The following is a 15,002-nucleotide window of genomic DNA, read 5'->3' as shown; positions in this document are numbered from 1 at the left end:
CGAAATTCATAAATGTTCATAAAGACCGTCCCTCGAATATTCAAAAAATATAATTAATAAATAAGCCGCTAACAATACGCAACCAAGAACTATGAAAATTAAAAAAGAGGTGGGGGGGATGCAACACGAGGACTTCCCAGGAGGTCACCCATCCAAGTACTACTCTCGCCCAAACTCGCTTAACTTCGGAGTTCTGATGGGATCCGGTGCATGTGAGTTGGTATGATCGCATCCGTTATTCTATGACTTGTACTTGTATATGACCATTTCTTTGGCCGTAACCTTTACGCGTGCGAACATCACACCGCCCCCACACGATCGCACGAAATTCATAAATGTTCATCAAGACCGTCCCTCGAATATTCAAAAAATATAATTAATAAATAAGCCGCTAACAATACGCAACCAAGAACTATGAAAATTAAAAAAGAGGTGGGGTGGATGCAACACGAGGACTTCCCAGGGGGTCACCCATCCTAGTACTACTCTCGCCCAAACTCGCTTAACTTCGGAGTTCTGATGGGATCCGGTGCATGTGAGTTGGTATGATCGCATCCGTTATTCTACGACGTGTAATTGTATATGACCATTTCTTTGGCCGTAACCTTTACGCGTGCGAACATCACACCGCCCCCACACGATCGCACGAAATTCATAAATGTTCATCAAGACCGTCCCTCGAATATTCAAAAAATATAATTAATAAATAAGCCGCTAACAATACGCAACCAAGAACTATGAAAATTAAAAAAGAGGTGGGGGGGATGCAACCCGAGGACTTCCCAGGAGGTCACCCATCCTAGTACTACTCTCGCCCAAACTCGCTTAACTTCGGAGTTCTGATGGGATCCGGTGCATGTGAGTTGGTATGATCGCATCCGTTATTCTATGACTTGTAATTGTATATGACCATTTCTTTGGCCGTAACCTTTACGCGTGCGAACATCACACCGCCCCCACACGATCGCACGAAATTCATAAATGTTCATCAAGACCGTCCCTCGAATATTAAAAAAATATAATTAATAAATAAGCCGCTAACAATACGCAACCAAGAACTATGAAAATTAAAAAAGAGGTGGGGGGGATGCAACACGAGGACTTCCCAGGAGGTCACCCATCCTAGTACTACTCTCGCCCAAACTCGCTTAACTTCGGAGTTCTGATGGGATCCGGTGCATGTGAGTTGGTATGATCGCATCCGTTATTCTATGACGTGTAATTGTATATGACCATTTCTTTGGCCGTAACCTTTACGCGTGCGAACATCACACCGCCCCCACACGATCGCACGAAATTCATAAATGTTCATCAAGACCGTCCCTCGAATATTCAAAAAATATAATTAATAAATAAGCCGCTAACAATACGCAACCAAGAACTATGAAAATTAAAAAAGAGGTGGGGGGGATGCAACACGAGGACTTCCCAGGAGGTCACCCATCCTAGTACTACTCTCGCCTAAACTCGCTTAACTTCGGAGTTCTGATGGGATACGGTGCATGTGAGTTGGTATGATCGCATCCGTTATTCTATGACTTGTAATTGTATATGACCATTTCTTTGGCCGTAACCTTTGCGCGTGCGAACATCACACCGCCCCCACACGATCGCACGAAATTCATAAATGTTCATCAAGACCGTCCCTCGAATATTCAAAAAATATAATTAATAAATAAGCCGCTAACAATACGCAACCAAGAACTATGAAAATTAAAAAAGAGGTGGGGGGGATGCAACACGAGGACTTCCCAGGAGGTCACCCATCCTAGTACTACTCTCGCCCAAACTCGCTTAACTTCGGAGTTCTGATGGGATACGGTGCATGTGAGTTGGTATGATCGCATCCGTTATTCTATGACTTGTAATTGTATATGACCATTTCTTTGGCCGTAACCTTTGCGCGTGCGAACATCACACCGCCCCCACACGATCGCACGAAATTCATAAATGTTCATAAAGACCGTCCCTCGAATATTCAAAAAATATAATTAATAAATAAGCCGCTAACAATACGCAACCAAGAACTATGAAAATTAAAAAAGAGGTGGGGGGGATGCAACACGAGGACTTCCCAGGAGGTCACCCATCCTAGTACTACTCTCGCCCAAACTCGCTTAACTTCGGAGTTCTGATGGGATCCGGTGCATGTGAGTTGGTATGATCGCATCCGTTATTCTATGACTTGTAATTGTATATGACCATTTCTTTGGCCGTAACCTTTACGCGTGCGAACATCACACCGCCCCCACACGATCGCACGAAATTCATAAATGTTCATCAAGACCGTCCCTCGAATATTCAAAAAATATAATTAATAAATAAGCCGCTAACAATACGCAACCAAGAACTATGAAAATTAAAAAAGAGGTGGGGGGGATGCAACACGAGGACTTCCCAGGAGGTCACCCATCCTAGTACTACTCTCGCCCAAACTCGCTTAACTTCGGAGTTCTGATGGGATCCGGTGCATGTGAGTTGGTATGATCGCATCCGTTATTCTATGACGTGTAATTGTATATGAACATTTCTTTGGCCGTAACCTTTACGCGTGCGAACATCACACCGCCCCCACACGATCGCACGAAATTCATAAATGTTCATCAAGACCGTCCCTCGAATATTCAAAAAATATAATTAATAAATAAGCCGCTAACAATACGCAACCAAGAACTATGAAAATTAAAAAAGAGGTGGGGGGGATGCAACACGAGGACTTCCCAGGAGGTCACCCATCCTAGTACTACTCTCGCCCAAACTCGCTTACCTTCGGAGTTCTGATGGGATCCGGTGCATGTGAGTTGGTATGATCGCATCCGTTATTCTATGACTTGTAATTGTATATGACCATTTCTTTGGCCGTAACCTTTACGCGTGCGAACATCACACCGCCCCCACACGATCGCACGAAATTCATAAATGTTCATCAAGACCGTCCCTCGAATATTCAAAAAATATAATTAATAAATAAGCCGCTAACAATACGCAACCAAGAACTATGAAAATTAAAAAAGAGGTGGGGGGGATGCAACACGAGGACTTCCCAGGAGGTCACCCATCCTAGTACTACTCTCGCCCAAACTCGCTTAACTTCGGAGTTCTGATGGGATCCGGTGCATGTGAGTTGGTATGATCGCATCCGTTATTCTATGACGTGTAATTGTATATGAACATTTCTTTGGCCGTAACCTTTACGCGTGCGAACATCACACCGCCCCCACACGATCGCACGAAATTCATAAATGTTCATCAAGACCGTCCCTCGAATATTCAAAAAATATAATTAATAAATAAGCCGCTAACAATACGCAACCAAGAACTATGAAAATTAAAAAAGAGGTGGGGGGGATGCAACACGAGGACTTCCCAGGAGGTCACCTATCCTAGTACTACTCTCGCCCAAACTCGCTTAACTTCGGAGTTCTGATGGGATCCGGTGCATGTGAGTTGGTATGATCGCATCCGTTATTCTATGACTTGTAATTGTATATGACCATTTCTTTGGCCGTAACCTTTACGCGTGCGAACATCACACCGCCCCCACACGATCGCACGAAATTCATAAATGTTCATCAAGACCGTCCCTCGAATATTCAAAAAATATAATTAATAAATAAGCCGCTAACAATACGCAACCAAGAACTATGAAAATTAAAAAAGAGGTGGGGGGGATGCAACACGAGGACTTCCCAGGAGGTCACCCATCCTAGTACTACTCTCGCCCAAACTCGCTTAACTTCGGAGTTCTGATGGGATCCGGTGCATGTGAGTTGGTATGATCGCATCCGTTATTCCATGACTTGTAATTGTATATGACCATTTCTTTGGCCGTAACCTTTACGCGTGCGAACATCACACCGCCCCCACACGATCGCACGAAATTCATAAATGTTCATCAAGACCGTCCCTCGAATATTCAAAAAATATAATTAATAAATAAGCCGCTAACAATACGCAACCAAGAACTATGAAAATTAAAAAAGAGGTAGGGGGGATGCAACACGAGGACTTCCCAGGAGTTCACCCATCCTAGTACTACTCTCGCCCAAACTCGCTTAACTTCGGAGTTCTGATGGGATCCGGTGCATGTGAGTTGGTAAGATCGCATCCGTTATTCTATGACGTGTAATTGTATATGACCATTTCTTTGGCCGTAACCTTTACGCGTGCGAACATCACACCGCCCCCACACGATCGCACGAAATTCATAAATGTTCATTAAGACCGTCCCTCGAATATTCAAAAAATATAATTAATAAATAAGCCGCTAACAATAGGCAACCAAGAACTATGAAAATTAAAAAAAAAGGTGGGGGGGATGCAACACGAGGACTTCCCAGGAGGTCACCCATCCTAGTCCTACTCTCGCCCAAACTCGCTTCACTTCAGAGTTCTGATGGGATCCGGTGCATGTGAGTTGGTATGATCGCATCCGTTATTCTATGACTTGTAATTGTATATGACCATTTCTTTGGCCGTAACCTTTACGCGTGCGAACATCACACCGCCCCCACACGATCGCACGAAATTCATAAATGTTCATCAAGACCGTCCCTCGAATATTCAAAAAATATAATTAATAAATAAGCCGCTAACAATACGCAACCAAGAACTATGAAAATTAAAAAAGAGGTGGGGGGGATGCAACACGAGGACTTCCCAGGAGGTCACCCATCCTAGTACTACTCTCGCCCAAACTCGCTTAACTTCGGAGTTCTGATGGGATCCGGTGCATGTGAGTTGGTATGATCGCATCCGTTATTCTATGACTTGTAATTGTATATGACCATTTCTTTGGCCGTAACCTTTACGCGTGCGAACATCACACCGCCCCCACACGATCGCACGAAATTCATAAATGTTCATAAAGACCGTCCCTCGAATATTCAAAAAATATAATTAATAAATAAGCCGCTAACAATACGCAACCAAGAACTATGAAAATTAAAAAAGAGGTGGGGGGGATGCAACACGAGGACTTCCCAGGAGGTCACCCATCCAAGTACTACTCTCGCCCAAACTCGCTTAACTTCGGAGTTCTGATGGGATCCGGTGCATGTGAGTTGGTATGATCGCATCCGTTATTCTATGACTTGTACTTGTATATGACCATTTCTTTGGCCGTAACCTTTACGCGTGCGAACATCACACCGCCCCCACACGATCGCACGAAATTCATAAATGTTCATCAAGACCGTCCCTCGAATATTCAAAAAATATAATTAATAAATAAGCCGCTAACAATACGCAACCAAGAACTATGAAAATTAAAAAAGAGGTGGGGTGGATGCAACACGAGGACTTCCCAGGGGGTCACCCATCCTAGTACTACTCTCGCCCAAACTCGCTTAACTTCGGAGTTCTGATGGGATCCGGTGCATGTGAGTTGGTATGATCGCATCCGTTATTCTACGACGTGTAATTGTATATGACCATTTCTTTGGCCGTAACCTTTACGCGTGCGAACATCACACCGCCCCCACACGATCGCACGAAATTCATAAATGTTCATCAAGACCGTCCCTCGAATATTCAAAAAATATAATTAATAAATAAGCCGCTAACAATACGCAACCAAGAACTATGAAAATTAAAAAAGAGGTGGGGGGGATGCAACCCGAGGACTTCCCAGGAGGTCACCCATCCTAGTACTACTCTCGCCCAAACTCGCTTAACTTCGGAGTTCTGATGGGATCCGGTGCATGTGAGTTGGTATGATCGCATCCGTTATTCTATGACTTGTAATTGTATATGACCATTTCTTTGGCCGTAACCTTTACGCGTGCGAACATCACACCGCCCCCACACGATCGCACGAAATTCATAAATGTTCATCAAGACCGTCCCTCGAATATTCAAAAAATATAATTAATAAATAAGCCGCTAACAATACGCAACCAAGAACTATGAAAATTAAAAAAGAGGTGGGGGGGATGCAACACGAGGACTTCCCAGGAGGTCACCCATCCTAGTACTACTCTCGCCCAAACTCGCTTAACTTCGGAGTTCTGATGGGATCCGGTGCATGTGAGTTGGTATGATCGCATCCGTTATTCTATGACGTGTAATTGTATATGACCATTTCTTTGGCCGTAACCTTTACGCGTGCGAACATCACACCGCCCCCACACGATCGCACGAAATTCATAAATGTTCATCAAGACCGTCCCTCGAATATTCAAAAAATATAATTAATAAATAAGCCGCTAACAATACGCAACCAAGAACTATGAAAATTAAAAAAGAGGTGGGGGGGATGCAACACGAGGACTTCCCAGGAGGTCACCCATCCTAGTACTACTCTCGCCCAAACTCGCTTAACTTCGGAGTTCTGATGGGATACGGTGCATGTGAGTTGGTATGATCGCATCCGTTATTCTATGACTTGTAATTGTATATGACCATTTCTTTGGCCGTAACCTTTGCGCGTGCGAACATCACACCGCCCCCACACGATCGCACGAAATTCATAAATGTTCATCAAGACCGTCCCTCGAATATTCAAAAAATATAATTAATAAATAAGCCGCTAACAATACGCAACCAAGAACTATGAAAATTAAAAAAGAGGTGGGGGGGATGCAACACGAGGACTTCCCAGGAGGTCACCCATCCTAGTACTACTCTCGCCCAAACTCGCTTAACTTCGGAGTTCTGATGGGATACGGTGCATGTGAGTTGGTATGATCGCATCCTTTATTCTATGACTTGTAATTGTATATGACCATTTCTTTGGCCGTAACCTTTGCGCGTGCGAACATCACACCGCCCCCACACGATCGCACGAAATTCATAAATGTTCATCAAGACCGTCCCTCGAATATTCAAAAAATATAATTAATAAATAAGCCGCTAACAATACGCAACCAAGAACTATGAAAATTAAAAAAGAGGTGGGGGGGATGCAACACGAGGACTTCCCAGGAGGTCACCCATCCTAGTACTACTCTCGCCCAAACTCGCTTAACTTCGGAGTTCTGATGGGATCCGGTGCATGTGAGTTGGTATGATCGCATCCGTTATTCTATGACTTGTAATTGTATATGACCATTTCTTTGGCCGTAACCTTTACGCGTGCGAACATCACACCGCCCCCACACGATCGCACGAAATTCATAAATGTTCATAAAGACCGTCCCTCGAATATTCAAAAAATATAATTAATAAATAAGCCGCTAACAATACGCAACCAAGAACTATGAAAATTAAAAAAGAGGTGGGGGGGATGCAACACGAGGACTTCCCAGGAGGTCACCCATCCAAGTACTACTCTCGCCCAAACTCGCTTAACTTCGGAGTTCTGATGGGATCCGGTGCATGTGAGTTGGTATGATCGCATCCGTTATTCTATGACTTGTACTTGTATATGACCATTTCTTTGGCCGTAACCTTTACGCGTGCGAACATCACACCGCCCCCACACGATCGCACGAAATTCATAAATGTTCATCAAGACCGTCCCTCGAATATTCAAAAAATATAATTAATAAATAAGCCGCTAACAATACGCAACCAAGAACTATGAAAATTAAAAAAGAGGTGGGGTGGATGCAACACGAGGACTTCCCAGGGGGTCACCCATCCTAGTACTACTCTCGCCCAAACTCGCTTAACTTCGGAGTTCTGATGGGATCCGGTGCATGTGAGTTGGTATGATCGCATCCGTTATTCTACGACGTGTAATTGTATATGACCATTTCTTTGGCCGTAACCTTTACGCGTGCGAACATCACACCGCCCCCACACGATCGCACGAAATTCATAAATGTTCATCAAGACCGTCCCTCGAATATTCAAAAAATATAATTAATAAATAAGCCGCTAACAATACGCAACCAAGAACTATGAAAATTAAAAAAGAGGTGGGGGGGATGCAACCCGAGGACTTCCCAGGAGGTCACCCATCCTAGTACTACTCTCGCCCAAACTCGCTTAACTTCGGAGTTCTGATGGGATCCGGTGCATGTGAGTTGGTATGATCGCATCCGTTATTCTATGACTTGTAATTGTATATGACCATTTCTTTGGCCGTAACCTTTACGCGTGCGAACATCACACCGCCCCCCACACAATCGCACGAAATTCATAAATGTTCATCAAGACCGTCCCTCGAATATTCAAAAAATATAATTAATAAATAAGCCGCTAACAATACGCAACCAAGAACTATGAAAATTAAAAAAGAGGTGGGGGGGATGCAACACGAGGACTTCCCAGGAGGTCACCCATCCTAGTACTACTCTCGCCCAAACTCGCTTAACTTCGGAGTTCTGATGGGATCCGGTGCATGTGAGTTGGTATGATCGCATCCGTTATTCTATGACGTGTAATTGTATATGACCATTTCTTTGGCCGTAACCTTTACGCGTGCGAACATCACACCGCCCCCACACGATCGCACGAAATTCATAAATGTTCATCAAGACCGTCCCTCGAATATTCAAAAAATATAATTAATAAATAAGCCGCTAACAATACGCAACCAAGAACTATGAAAATTAAAAAAGAGGTGGGGGGGATGCAACACGAGGACTTCCCAGGAGGTCACCCATCCTAGTACTACTCTCGCCCAAACTCGCTTAACTTCGGAGTTCTGATGGGATCCGGTGCATGTGAGTTGGTATGATCGCATCCGTTATTCTATGACTTGTAATTGTATATGACCATTTCTTTGGCCGTAACCTTTACGCGTGCGAACATCACACCGCCCCCACACGATCGCACGAAATTCATAAATGTTCATCAAGACCGTCCCTCGAATATTCAAAAAATATAATTAATAAATAAGCCGCTAACAATACGCAACCAAGAACTATGAAAATTAAAAAAGAGGTGGGGGGGATGCAACACGAGGTCTTCCCAGGAGGTCACCCATCCTAGTACTACTCTCGCCCAAACTCGCTTAACTTCGGAGTTCTGATGGGATCCGGTGCATGTGAGTTGGTATGATCGCATCCGTTATTCTATGACGTGTAATTGTATATGACCATTTCTTTGGCCGTAACCTTTACGCGTGCGAACATCACACCGCCCCCACACGATCGCACGAAATTCATAAATGTTCATCAAGACCGTCCCTCGAATATTCAAAAAATATAATTAATAAATAAGCCGCTAACAATACGCAACCAAGAACTATGAAAATTAAAAAAGAGGTGGGGGGGATGCAACACGAGGACTTCCCAGGAGGTCACCCATCCAAGTACTACTCTCGCCCAAACTCGCTTAACTTCGGAGTTCTGATGGGATCCGGTGCATGTGAGTTGGTATGATCGCATCCGTTATTCTATGACTTGTAGTTGTATATGACCATTTCTTTGGCCGTAACCTTTACGCGTGCGAACATCACACCGCCCCCACACGATCGCACGAAATTCATAAATGATCATCAAGACCGTCCCTCGAATATTCAAAAAATATAATTAATAAATAAGCCGCTAACAATACGCAACCAAGAACTATGAAAATTAAAAAAGAGGTGGGGGGGATGCAACACGAGGACTTCCCAGGAGGTCACCCATCCTAGTACTACTCACGCCCAAACTCGCATAACTTCGGAGTTCTGATGGGATCCGGTGCATGTGAGTTGGTATGATCGCATCCGTTATTCTATGACGTGTAATTGTATATGACCATTTCTTTGGCCGTAACCTTTACGCGTGCGAACATCACACCGCCCCCACACGATCGCACGAAATTCATAAATGTTCATCAAGACCGTCCCTCGAATATTCAAAAAATATAATTAATAAATAAGCCGCTAACAATACGCAACCAAGAACTATGAAAATTAAAAAAGAGGTGGGGTGGATGCAACACGAGGACTTCCCAGGAGGTCACCCATCCTAGTACTACTCTCGCCCAAACTCGCTTAACTTCGGAGTTCTGATGGGATCCGGTGCATGTGAGTTGGTATGATCGCATCCGTTATTCTATGACGTGTAATTGTATATGACCATTTCTTTGGCCGTAACCTTTACGCGTGCGAACATCACACCGCCCCCACACGATCGCACGAAATTCATAAATGTTCATCAAGACCGTCCCTCGAATATTCAAAAAATATAATTAATAAATAAGCCGCTAACAATACGCAACCAAGAACTATGAAAATTAAAAAAGAGATGGGGGGGATGCAACACGAGGACTTCCCAGGAGGTCACCCATCCTAGTACTACTCTCGCCCAAACTCGCTTAACTTCGGAGTTCTGATGGGATCCGGTGCATGTGAGTTGGTATGATCGCATCCGTTATTCTATGACGTGTAATTGTATACGACCATTTCTTTGGCCGTAACCTTTACGCGTGCGAACATCACACCGCCCCCACACGATCACACGAAATTCATAAATGTTCATCAAGACCGTCCCTCGAATATTCAAAAAATATAATTAATAAATAAGCCGCTAACAATACGCAACCAAGAACTATGAAAATTAAAAAAGAGGTGGGGGGGATGCAACACGAGGACTTCCCAGGAGGTCACCCATCCCAGTACTACTCTCGCCCAAACTCGCTTAACTTCGGAGTTCTGATGGGATCCGGTGCATGTGAGTTGGTATGATCGCATCCGTTACTCTATGACTTGTAATTGTATATGACCATTTCTTTGGCCGTAACCTTTACGCGTGCGAACATCACACCGCCCCCACACGATCGCACGAAATTCATAAATGTTCATCAAGACCGTCCCTCGAATATTCAAAAAATATAATTAATAAATAAGCCGCTAACAATACGCAACCAAGAACTATGAAAATTAAAAAAGAGGTGGGGGGGATGCAACACGAGAACTTCCCAGGAGGTCACCCATCCTAGTACTACTCTCGCCCAAACTCGCTTAACTTCGGAGTTCTGATGGGATCCGGTGCATTTGAGTTGGTATGATCGCATCCGTTATTCTATGACTTGTAATTGTATATGACCATTTCTTTGGCCGTAACCTTTACGCGTGCGAACATCACACCGCCCCCACACGATCGCACGAAATTCATAAATGTTCATCAAGACCGTCCCTCGAATATTCAAAAAATATAATTAATAAATAAGCCGCTAACAATACGCAACCAAGAACTATGAAAATTAAAAAAGAGGTGGGGGGGATGCAACACGAGGACTTCCCAGGAGGTCACCCATCCTAGTACTACTCTCGCCCAAACTCGCTTAACTTCGGAGTTCTGATGGGATCCGGTGCATGTGAGTTGGTATGATCGCATCCGTTATTCTATGACTTGTAATTGTATATGACCATTTCTTTGGCCGTAACCTTTACGCGTGCGAACATCACACCGCCCCCACACGATCGCACGAAATTCATAAATGTTCATCAAGACCGTCCCTCGAATATTCAAAAAATATAATTAATAAATAAGGCGCTAACAATACGCAACCAAGAACTATGAAAATTAAAAAAGAGGTGGGGGGGATGCAACACGAGGACTTCCCAGGAGGTCACCCATCCTAGTACTACTCTCGCCCAAACTCGCTTAACTTCGGAGTTCTGATGGGATCCGGTGCATGTGAGTTGGTATGATCGCATCCGTTATTCTATGACGTGTAATTGTATATGACCATTTCTTTGGCCGTAACCTTTACGCGTGCGAACATCACACCGCCCCCACACGATCGCACGAAATTCATAAATGTTCATCAAGACCGTCCCTCGAATATTCAAAAAATATAATTAATAAATAAGCCGCTAACAATACGCAACCAAGAACTATGAAAATTAAAAAAGAGGTGGGGGGGATGCAACACGAGGACTTCCCAGGAGGTCACCCATCCTAGTATTACTCTCGCCCAAACTCGCTTAACTTCGGAGTTCTGATGGGATCCGGTGCATGTGAGTTGGTATGATCGCATCCGTTATTCTATGACTTGTAATTGTATATGACCATTTCTTTGGCCGTAACCTTTACGCGTGCGAACATCACACCGCCCCCACACGATCGCACGAAATTCATAAATGTTCATCAAGACCGTCCCTCGAATATTCAAAAAATATAATTAATAAATAAGCCGCTAACAATACGCAACCAAGAACTATGAAAATTAAAAAAGAGGTGGGGGGGATGCAACACGAGGACTTCCCAGGAGGTCACCCATCCTAGTACTACTCTCGCCCAAACTCGCTTAACTTCGGAGTTCTGATGGGATCCGGTGCATGTGAGTTGGTATGATCGCATCCGTTATTCTATGACGTGTAATTGTATATGACCATTTCTTTGGCCGTAACCTTTACGCGTGCGAACATCACACCGCCCCCACACGATCGCACGAAATTCATAAATGTTCATCAAGACCGTCCCTCGAATATTCAAAAAATATAATTAATAAATAAGCCGCTAACAATACGCAACCAAGAACTATGAAAATTAAAAAAGAGGTGGGGGGGATGCAACACGAGGACTTCCCAGGAGGTCACCCATCCTAGTACTACTCTCGCCCAAACTCGCTTAACTTCGGAGTTCTGATGGGATCCGGTGCATGTGAGTTGGTATGATCGCATCCGTTATTCTATGACGTGTAATTGTATATGACCATTTCTTTGGCCGTAACCTTTACGAGTGCGAACATCACACCGCCCCCACACGATCGCACGAAATTCATAAATGTTTATCAAGACCGTCCCTCGAATATTCAAAAAATATAATTAATAAATAAGCCGCTAACAATACGCAACCAAGAACTATGAAAATTAAAAAAGAGGTGGGGGGGATGCAACACGAGGACTTCCCAGGAGGTCACCCATCCTAGTACTACTCTCGCCCAAACTCGCTTAACTTCGGAGTTCTGATGGGATCCGGTGCATGTGAGTTGGTATGATCGCATCCGTTATTCTATGACTTGTAATTGTATATGACCATTTCTTTGGCCGTAACCTTTACGCGTGCGAACATCACACCGCCCCCACACGATCGCACGAAATTCATAAATGATCATCAAGACCGTCCCTCGAATATTCAAAAAATATAATTAATAAATAAGCCGCTAACAATACGCAACCAAGAACTATGAAAATTAAAAAAGAGGTGGGGGGGATGCAACACGAGGACTTCCCAGGAGGTCACCCATCCTAGTACTACTCTCGCCCAAACTCGCTTAACTTCGGAGTTCTGATGGGATCCGGTGCATGTGAGTTGGTATGATCGCATCCGTTATTCTATGACTTGTAATTGTATATGACCATTTCTTTGGCCGTAACCTTTACGCGTGCGAACATCACACCGCCCCCACACGATCGCACGAAATTCATAAATGTTCATCAAGACCGTCCCTCGAATATTCAAAAAATATAATTAATAAATAAGCCGCTAACAATACGCAACCAAGAACTATGAAAATTAAAAAAGAGGTGGGGGGGATGCAACACGAGGACTTCCCAGGAGGTCACCCATCCTAGTACTACTCTCGCCCAAACTCGCTTAACTTCGGAGTTCTGATGGGATCCGGTGCATGTGAGTTGGTATGATCGCATCCGTTATTCTATGACGTGTAATTGTATATGACCATTTCTTTGGCCGTAACCTTTACGCGTGCGAACATCACACCGCCCCCACACGATCGCACGAAATTCATAAATGTTCATCAAGACCGTCCCTCGAATATTCAAAAAATATAATTAATAAATAAGGCGCTAACAATACGCAACCAAGAACTATGAAAATTAAAAAAGAGGTGGGGGGGATGCAACACGAGGACTTCCCAGGAGGTCACCCATCCTAGTACTACTCTCGCCCAAACTCGCTTAACTTCGGAGTTCTGATGGGATCCGGTGCATGTGAGTTGGTATGATCGCATCCGTTATTCTATGACTTGTAATTGTATATGACCATTTCTTTGGCCGTAACCTTTACGCGTGCGAACATCACACCGCCCCCACACGATCGCACGAAATTCATAAATGTTCATCAAGACCGTCCCTCGAATATTCAAAAAATATAATTAATAAATAAGCCGCTAACAATACGCAACCAAGAACTATGAAAATTAAAAAAGAGGTGGGGGGGATGCAACACGATATATGACCATTTCTTTGGCCGTAACCTTTACGCGTGCGAACATCACACCGCCCCCACACGATCGCACGAAATTCATAAATGTTCATCAAGTCCGTCCCTCGAATATTCAAAAAATATAATAAATAAATAAGCCGCTAACAATACGCAACCAAGAACTATGAAAATTAAAAAAGAGGTGGGGGGGATGCAACACGAGGACTTCCCAGGAGGTCACCCATCCTAGTACTACTCTCGCCCAAACTCGCTTAACTTCGGAGTTCTGATGGGATCCGATGCATGTGAGTTGGTATGATCGCATCCGTTATTCTATGACGTGTAATTGTATATGACCATTTCTTTGGCCGTAACCTTTACGCGTGCGAACATCACACCGCCCCCACACGATCGCACGAAATTCATAAATGTTCATCAAGACCGTCCCTCGAATATTCAAAAAATATAATTAATAAATAAGCCGCTAACAATACGCAACCAAGAACTATGAAAATTAAAAAAGAGGTGGGGGGGATGCAACACGAGGACTTCCCAGGAGGTCACCCATCCTAGTACTACTCTCGCCCAAACTCGCTTAACTTCGGAGTTCTGATGGGATCCGGTGCATGTGAGTTGGTATGATCGCATCCGTTATTCTATGACTTGTAATTGTATATGACCATTTCTTTGGCCGTAACCTTTACGCGTGCGAACATCACACCGCCCCCACACGATCGCACGAAATTCATAAATGTTCATCAAGACCGTCCCTCGAATATTTAAAAAATATAATTAATAAATAAGCCGCTAACAATACGCAACCAAGAACTATGAAAATTAAAAAAGAGGTGGGGGGGATGCAACACGAGGACTTCCCAGGAGGTCACCCATCCTAGTACTACTCTCGCCCTAACTCGCTTAACTTCGGAGTTCTGATGGGATCCGGTGCATGTGAGTTGGTATGATCGCATCCGTTATTCTATGACGTGTAATTGTATATGACCATTT

At 43.9% G+C, this 15,002-nt stretch overlaps 46 non-coding genes across 46 annotated transcripts; all 46 read right to left on the bottom strand.

Annotated features, from left to right (window-relative positions):
* Positions 1-115: 115 nt before the first annotated feature.
* On the bottom strand, positions 116-234 carry LOC126620406 (5S ribosomal RNA). The gene has a single exon (XR_007622446.1). It is a non-coding gene; the product is annotated as a 5S ribosomal RNA (ribosomal RNA).
* Positions 235-438: 204 nt separating this feature from the next.
* Positions 439-557, bottom strand: LOC126620415 (5S ribosomal RNA). Its single transcript, XR_007622454.1, has one exon. It is a non-coding gene; the product is annotated as a 5S ribosomal RNA (ribosomal RNA).
* Positions 558-761: 204 nt separating this feature from the next.
* Positions 762-880, bottom strand: LOC126620421 (5S ribosomal RNA). Its single transcript, XR_007622460.1, has one exon. It is a non-coding gene; the product is annotated as a 5S ribosomal RNA (ribosomal RNA).
* Positions 881-1,084: 204 nt separating this feature from the next.
* LOC126620378 (5S ribosomal RNA) lies at positions 1,085-1,203 on the bottom strand. The gene has a single exon (XR_007622420.1). It is a non-coding gene; the product is annotated as a 5S ribosomal RNA (ribosomal RNA).
* Positions 1,204-1,407: 204 nt separating this feature from the next.
* Positions 1,408-1,526, bottom strand: LOC126620469 (5S ribosomal RNA). Its single transcript, XR_007622506.1, has one exon. It is a non-coding gene; the product is annotated as a 5S ribosomal RNA (ribosomal RNA).
* A 204-nt stretch (positions 1,527-1,730) lies between these two features.
* On the bottom strand, positions 1,731-1,849 carry LOC126620453 (5S ribosomal RNA). The gene has a single exon (XR_007622491.1). It is a non-coding gene; the product is annotated as a 5S ribosomal RNA (ribosomal RNA).
* A 204-nt stretch (positions 1,850-2,053) lies between these two features.
* Positions 2,054-2,172, bottom strand: LOC126620377 (5S ribosomal RNA). The gene has a single exon (XR_007622419.1). It is a non-coding gene; the product is annotated as a 5S ribosomal RNA (ribosomal RNA).
* Positions 2,173-2,376: 204 nt separating this feature from the next.
* On the bottom strand, positions 2,377-2,495 carry LOC126620376 (5S ribosomal RNA). The gene has a single exon (XR_007622418.1). It is a non-coding gene; the product is annotated as a 5S ribosomal RNA (ribosomal RNA).
* A 204-nt stretch (positions 2,496-2,699) lies between these two features.
* LOC126620424 (5S ribosomal RNA) lies at positions 2,700-2,818 on the bottom strand. The gene has a single exon (XR_007622463.1). It is a non-coding gene; the product is annotated as a 5S ribosomal RNA (ribosomal RNA).
* A 204-nt stretch (positions 2,819-3,022) lies between these two features.
* Positions 3,023-3,141, bottom strand: LOC126620374 (5S ribosomal RNA). Its single transcript, XR_007622416.1, has one exon. It is a non-coding gene; the product is annotated as a 5S ribosomal RNA (ribosomal RNA).
* A 204-nt stretch (positions 3,142-3,345) lies between these two features.
* LOC126620437 (5S ribosomal RNA) lies at positions 3,346-3,464 on the bottom strand. Its single transcript, XR_007622476.1, has one exon. It is a non-coding gene; the product is annotated as a 5S ribosomal RNA (ribosomal RNA).
* Positions 3,465-3,668: 204 nt separating this feature from the next.
* On the bottom strand, positions 3,669-3,787 carry LOC126620373 (5S ribosomal RNA). The gene has a single exon (XR_007622415.1). It is a non-coding gene; the product is annotated as a 5S ribosomal RNA (ribosomal RNA).
* Positions 3,788-3,991: 204 nt separating this feature from the next.
* Positions 3,992-4,110, bottom strand: LOC126620465 (5S ribosomal RNA). Its single transcript, XR_007622502.1, has one exon. It is a non-coding gene; the product is annotated as a 5S ribosomal RNA (ribosomal RNA).
* Positions 4,111-4,315: 205 nt separating this feature from the next.
* Positions 4,316-4,434, bottom strand: LOC126620472 (5S ribosomal RNA). Its single transcript, XR_007622508.1, has one exon. It is a non-coding gene; the product is annotated as a 5S ribosomal RNA (ribosomal RNA).
* Positions 4,435-4,638: 204 nt separating this feature from the next.
* LOC126620372 (5S ribosomal RNA) lies at positions 4,639-4,757 on the bottom strand. The gene has a single exon (XR_007622414.1). It is a non-coding gene; the product is annotated as a 5S ribosomal RNA (ribosomal RNA).
* Positions 4,758-4,961: 204 nt separating this feature from the next.
* Positions 4,962-5,080, bottom strand: LOC126620405 (5S ribosomal RNA). Its single transcript, XR_007622445.1, has one exon. It is a non-coding gene; the product is annotated as a 5S ribosomal RNA (ribosomal RNA).
* A 204-nt stretch (positions 5,081-5,284) lies between these two features.
* LOC126620414 (5S ribosomal RNA) lies at positions 5,285-5,403 on the bottom strand. Its single transcript, XR_007622453.1, has one exon. It is a non-coding gene; the product is annotated as a 5S ribosomal RNA (ribosomal RNA).
* Positions 5,404-5,607: 204 nt separating this feature from the next.
* LOC126620420 (5S ribosomal RNA) lies at positions 5,608-5,726 on the bottom strand. Its single transcript, XR_007622459.1, has one exon. It is a non-coding gene; the product is annotated as a 5S ribosomal RNA (ribosomal RNA).
* A 204-nt stretch (positions 5,727-5,930) lies between these two features.
* Positions 5,931-6,049, bottom strand: LOC126620371 (5S ribosomal RNA). Its single transcript, XR_007622413.1, has one exon. It is a non-coding gene; the product is annotated as a 5S ribosomal RNA (ribosomal RNA).
* A 204-nt stretch (positions 6,050-6,253) lies between these two features.
* LOC126620452 (5S ribosomal RNA) lies at positions 6,254-6,372 on the bottom strand. Its single transcript, XR_007622490.1, has one exon. It is a non-coding gene; the product is annotated as a 5S ribosomal RNA (ribosomal RNA).
* Positions 6,373-6,576: 204 nt separating this feature from the next.
* Positions 6,577-6,695, bottom strand: LOC126620451 (5S ribosomal RNA). Its single transcript, XR_007622489.1, has one exon. It is a non-coding gene; the product is annotated as a 5S ribosomal RNA (ribosomal RNA).
* A 204-nt stretch (positions 6,696-6,899) lies between these two features.
* Positions 6,900-7,018, bottom strand: LOC126620370 (5S ribosomal RNA). Its single transcript, XR_007622412.1, has one exon. It is a non-coding gene; the product is annotated as a 5S ribosomal RNA (ribosomal RNA).
* Positions 7,019-7,222: 204 nt separating this feature from the next.
* LOC126620404 (5S ribosomal RNA) lies at positions 7,223-7,341 on the bottom strand. The gene has a single exon (XR_007622444.1). It is a non-coding gene; the product is annotated as a 5S ribosomal RNA (ribosomal RNA).
* Positions 7,342-7,545: 204 nt separating this feature from the next.
* Positions 7,546-7,664, bottom strand: LOC126620413 (5S ribosomal RNA). The gene has a single exon (XR_007622452.1). It is a non-coding gene; the product is annotated as a 5S ribosomal RNA (ribosomal RNA).
* Positions 7,665-7,868: 204 nt separating this feature from the next.
* On the bottom strand, positions 7,869-7,987 carry LOC126620419 (5S ribosomal RNA). The gene has a single exon (XR_007622458.1). It is a non-coding gene; the product is annotated as a 5S ribosomal RNA (ribosomal RNA).
* Positions 7,988-8,192: 205 nt separating this feature from the next.
* On the bottom strand, positions 8,193-8,311 carry LOC126620369 (5S ribosomal RNA). Its single transcript, XR_007622411.1, has one exon. It is a non-coding gene; the product is annotated as a 5S ribosomal RNA (ribosomal RNA).
* Positions 8,312-8,515: 204 nt separating this feature from the next.
* LOC126620368 (5S ribosomal RNA) lies at positions 8,516-8,634 on the bottom strand. Its single transcript, XR_007622410.1, has one exon. It is a non-coding gene; the product is annotated as a 5S ribosomal RNA (ribosomal RNA).
* Positions 8,635-8,838: 204 nt separating this feature from the next.
* LOC126620393 (5S ribosomal RNA) lies at positions 8,839-8,957 on the bottom strand. The gene has a single exon (XR_007622434.1). It is a non-coding gene; the product is annotated as a 5S ribosomal RNA (ribosomal RNA).
* Positions 8,958-9,161: 204 nt separating this feature from the next.
* Positions 9,162-9,280, bottom strand: LOC126620403 (5S ribosomal RNA). Its single transcript, XR_007622443.1, has one exon. It is a non-coding gene; the product is annotated as a 5S ribosomal RNA (ribosomal RNA).
* A 204-nt stretch (positions 9,281-9,484) lies between these two features.
* LOC126620448 (5S ribosomal RNA) lies at positions 9,485-9,603 on the bottom strand. Its single transcript, XR_007622486.1, has one exon. It is a non-coding gene; the product is annotated as a 5S ribosomal RNA (ribosomal RNA).
* A 204-nt stretch (positions 9,604-9,807) lies between these two features.
* LOC126620410 (5S ribosomal RNA) lies at positions 9,808-9,926 on the bottom strand. Its single transcript, XR_007622450.1, has one exon. It is a non-coding gene; the product is annotated as a 5S ribosomal RNA (ribosomal RNA).
* Positions 9,927-10,130: 204 nt separating this feature from the next.
* Positions 10,131-10,249, bottom strand: LOC126620367 (5S ribosomal RNA). The gene has a single exon (XR_007622409.1). It is a non-coding gene; the product is annotated as a 5S ribosomal RNA (ribosomal RNA).
* Positions 10,250-10,453: 204 nt separating this feature from the next.
* On the bottom strand, positions 10,454-10,572 carry LOC126620402 (5S ribosomal RNA). Its single transcript, XR_007622442.1, has one exon. It is a non-coding gene; the product is annotated as a 5S ribosomal RNA (ribosomal RNA).
* A 204-nt stretch (positions 10,573-10,776) lies between these two features.
* LOC126620275 (5S ribosomal RNA) lies at positions 10,777-10,895 on the bottom strand. Its single transcript, XR_007622322.1, has one exon. It is a non-coding gene; the product is annotated as a 5S ribosomal RNA (ribosomal RNA).
* A 204-nt stretch (positions 10,896-11,099) lies between these two features.
* LOC126620366 (5S ribosomal RNA) lies at positions 11,100-11,218 on the bottom strand. The gene has a single exon (XR_007622408.1). It is a non-coding gene; the product is annotated as a 5S ribosomal RNA (ribosomal RNA).
* A 204-nt stretch (positions 11,219-11,422) lies between these two features.
* On the bottom strand, positions 11,423-11,541 carry LOC126620365 (5S ribosomal RNA). Its single transcript, XR_007622407.1, has one exon. It is a non-coding gene; the product is annotated as a 5S ribosomal RNA (ribosomal RNA).
* Positions 11,542-11,745: 204 nt separating this feature from the next.
* LOC126620434 (5S ribosomal RNA) lies at positions 11,746-11,864 on the bottom strand. The gene has a single exon (XR_007622473.1). It is a non-coding gene; the product is annotated as a 5S ribosomal RNA (ribosomal RNA).
* A 204-nt stretch (positions 11,865-12,068) lies between these two features.
* LOC126620363 (5S ribosomal RNA) lies at positions 12,069-12,187 on the bottom strand. The gene has a single exon (XR_007622405.1). It is a non-coding gene; the product is annotated as a 5S ribosomal RNA (ribosomal RNA).
* A 204-nt stretch (positions 12,188-12,391) lies between these two features.
* On the bottom strand, positions 12,392-12,510 carry LOC126620362 (5S ribosomal RNA). Its single transcript, XR_007622404.1, has one exon. It is a non-coding gene; the product is annotated as a 5S ribosomal RNA (ribosomal RNA).
* Positions 12,511-12,714: 204 nt separating this feature from the next.
* On the bottom strand, positions 12,715-12,833 carry LOC126620361 (5S ribosomal RNA). The gene has a single exon (XR_007622403.1). It is a non-coding gene; the product is annotated as a 5S ribosomal RNA (ribosomal RNA).
* A 204-nt stretch (positions 12,834-13,037) lies between these two features.
* Positions 13,038-13,156, bottom strand: LOC126620360 (5S ribosomal RNA). Its single transcript, XR_007622402.1, has one exon. It is a non-coding gene; the product is annotated as a 5S ribosomal RNA (ribosomal RNA).
* A 204-nt stretch (positions 13,157-13,360) lies between these two features.
* LOC126620359 (5S ribosomal RNA) lies at positions 13,361-13,479 on the bottom strand. Its single transcript, XR_007622401.1, has one exon. It is a non-coding gene; the product is annotated as a 5S ribosomal RNA (ribosomal RNA).
* A 204-nt stretch (positions 13,480-13,683) lies between these two features.
* LOC126620358 (5S ribosomal RNA) lies at positions 13,684-13,802 on the bottom strand. The gene has a single exon (XR_007622400.1). It is a non-coding gene; the product is annotated as a 5S ribosomal RNA (ribosomal RNA).
* Positions 13,803-14,202: 400 nt separating this feature from the next.
* Positions 14,203-14,321, bottom strand: LOC126620428 (5S ribosomal RNA). Its single transcript, XR_007622466.1, has one exon. It is a non-coding gene; the product is annotated as a 5S ribosomal RNA (ribosomal RNA).
* A 204-nt stretch (positions 14,322-14,525) lies between these two features.
* LOC126620357 (5S ribosomal RNA) lies at positions 14,526-14,644 on the bottom strand. Its single transcript, XR_007622399.1, has one exon. It is a non-coding gene; the product is annotated as a 5S ribosomal RNA (ribosomal RNA).
* A 204-nt stretch (positions 14,645-14,848) lies between these two features.
* On the bottom strand, positions 14,849-14,967 carry LOC126620401 (5S ribosomal RNA). The gene has a single exon (XR_007622441.1). It is a non-coding gene; the product is annotated as a 5S ribosomal RNA (ribosomal RNA).
* Positions 14,968-15,002: the final 35 nt, after the last annotated feature.

Source organism: Malus sylvestris, chromosome 4 (genome assembly GCF_916048215.2).
Source record: "Malus sylvestris chromosome 4, drMalSylv7.2, whole genome shotgun sequence".
Lineage (NCBI taxonomy): Eukaryota > Viridiplantae > Streptophyta > Magnoliopsida > Rosales > Rosaceae > Malus > Malus sylvestris.
Note: the sequence above shows the minus strand (reverse complement) of the source record. Positions and strands in the feature narration are given on the sequence as shown.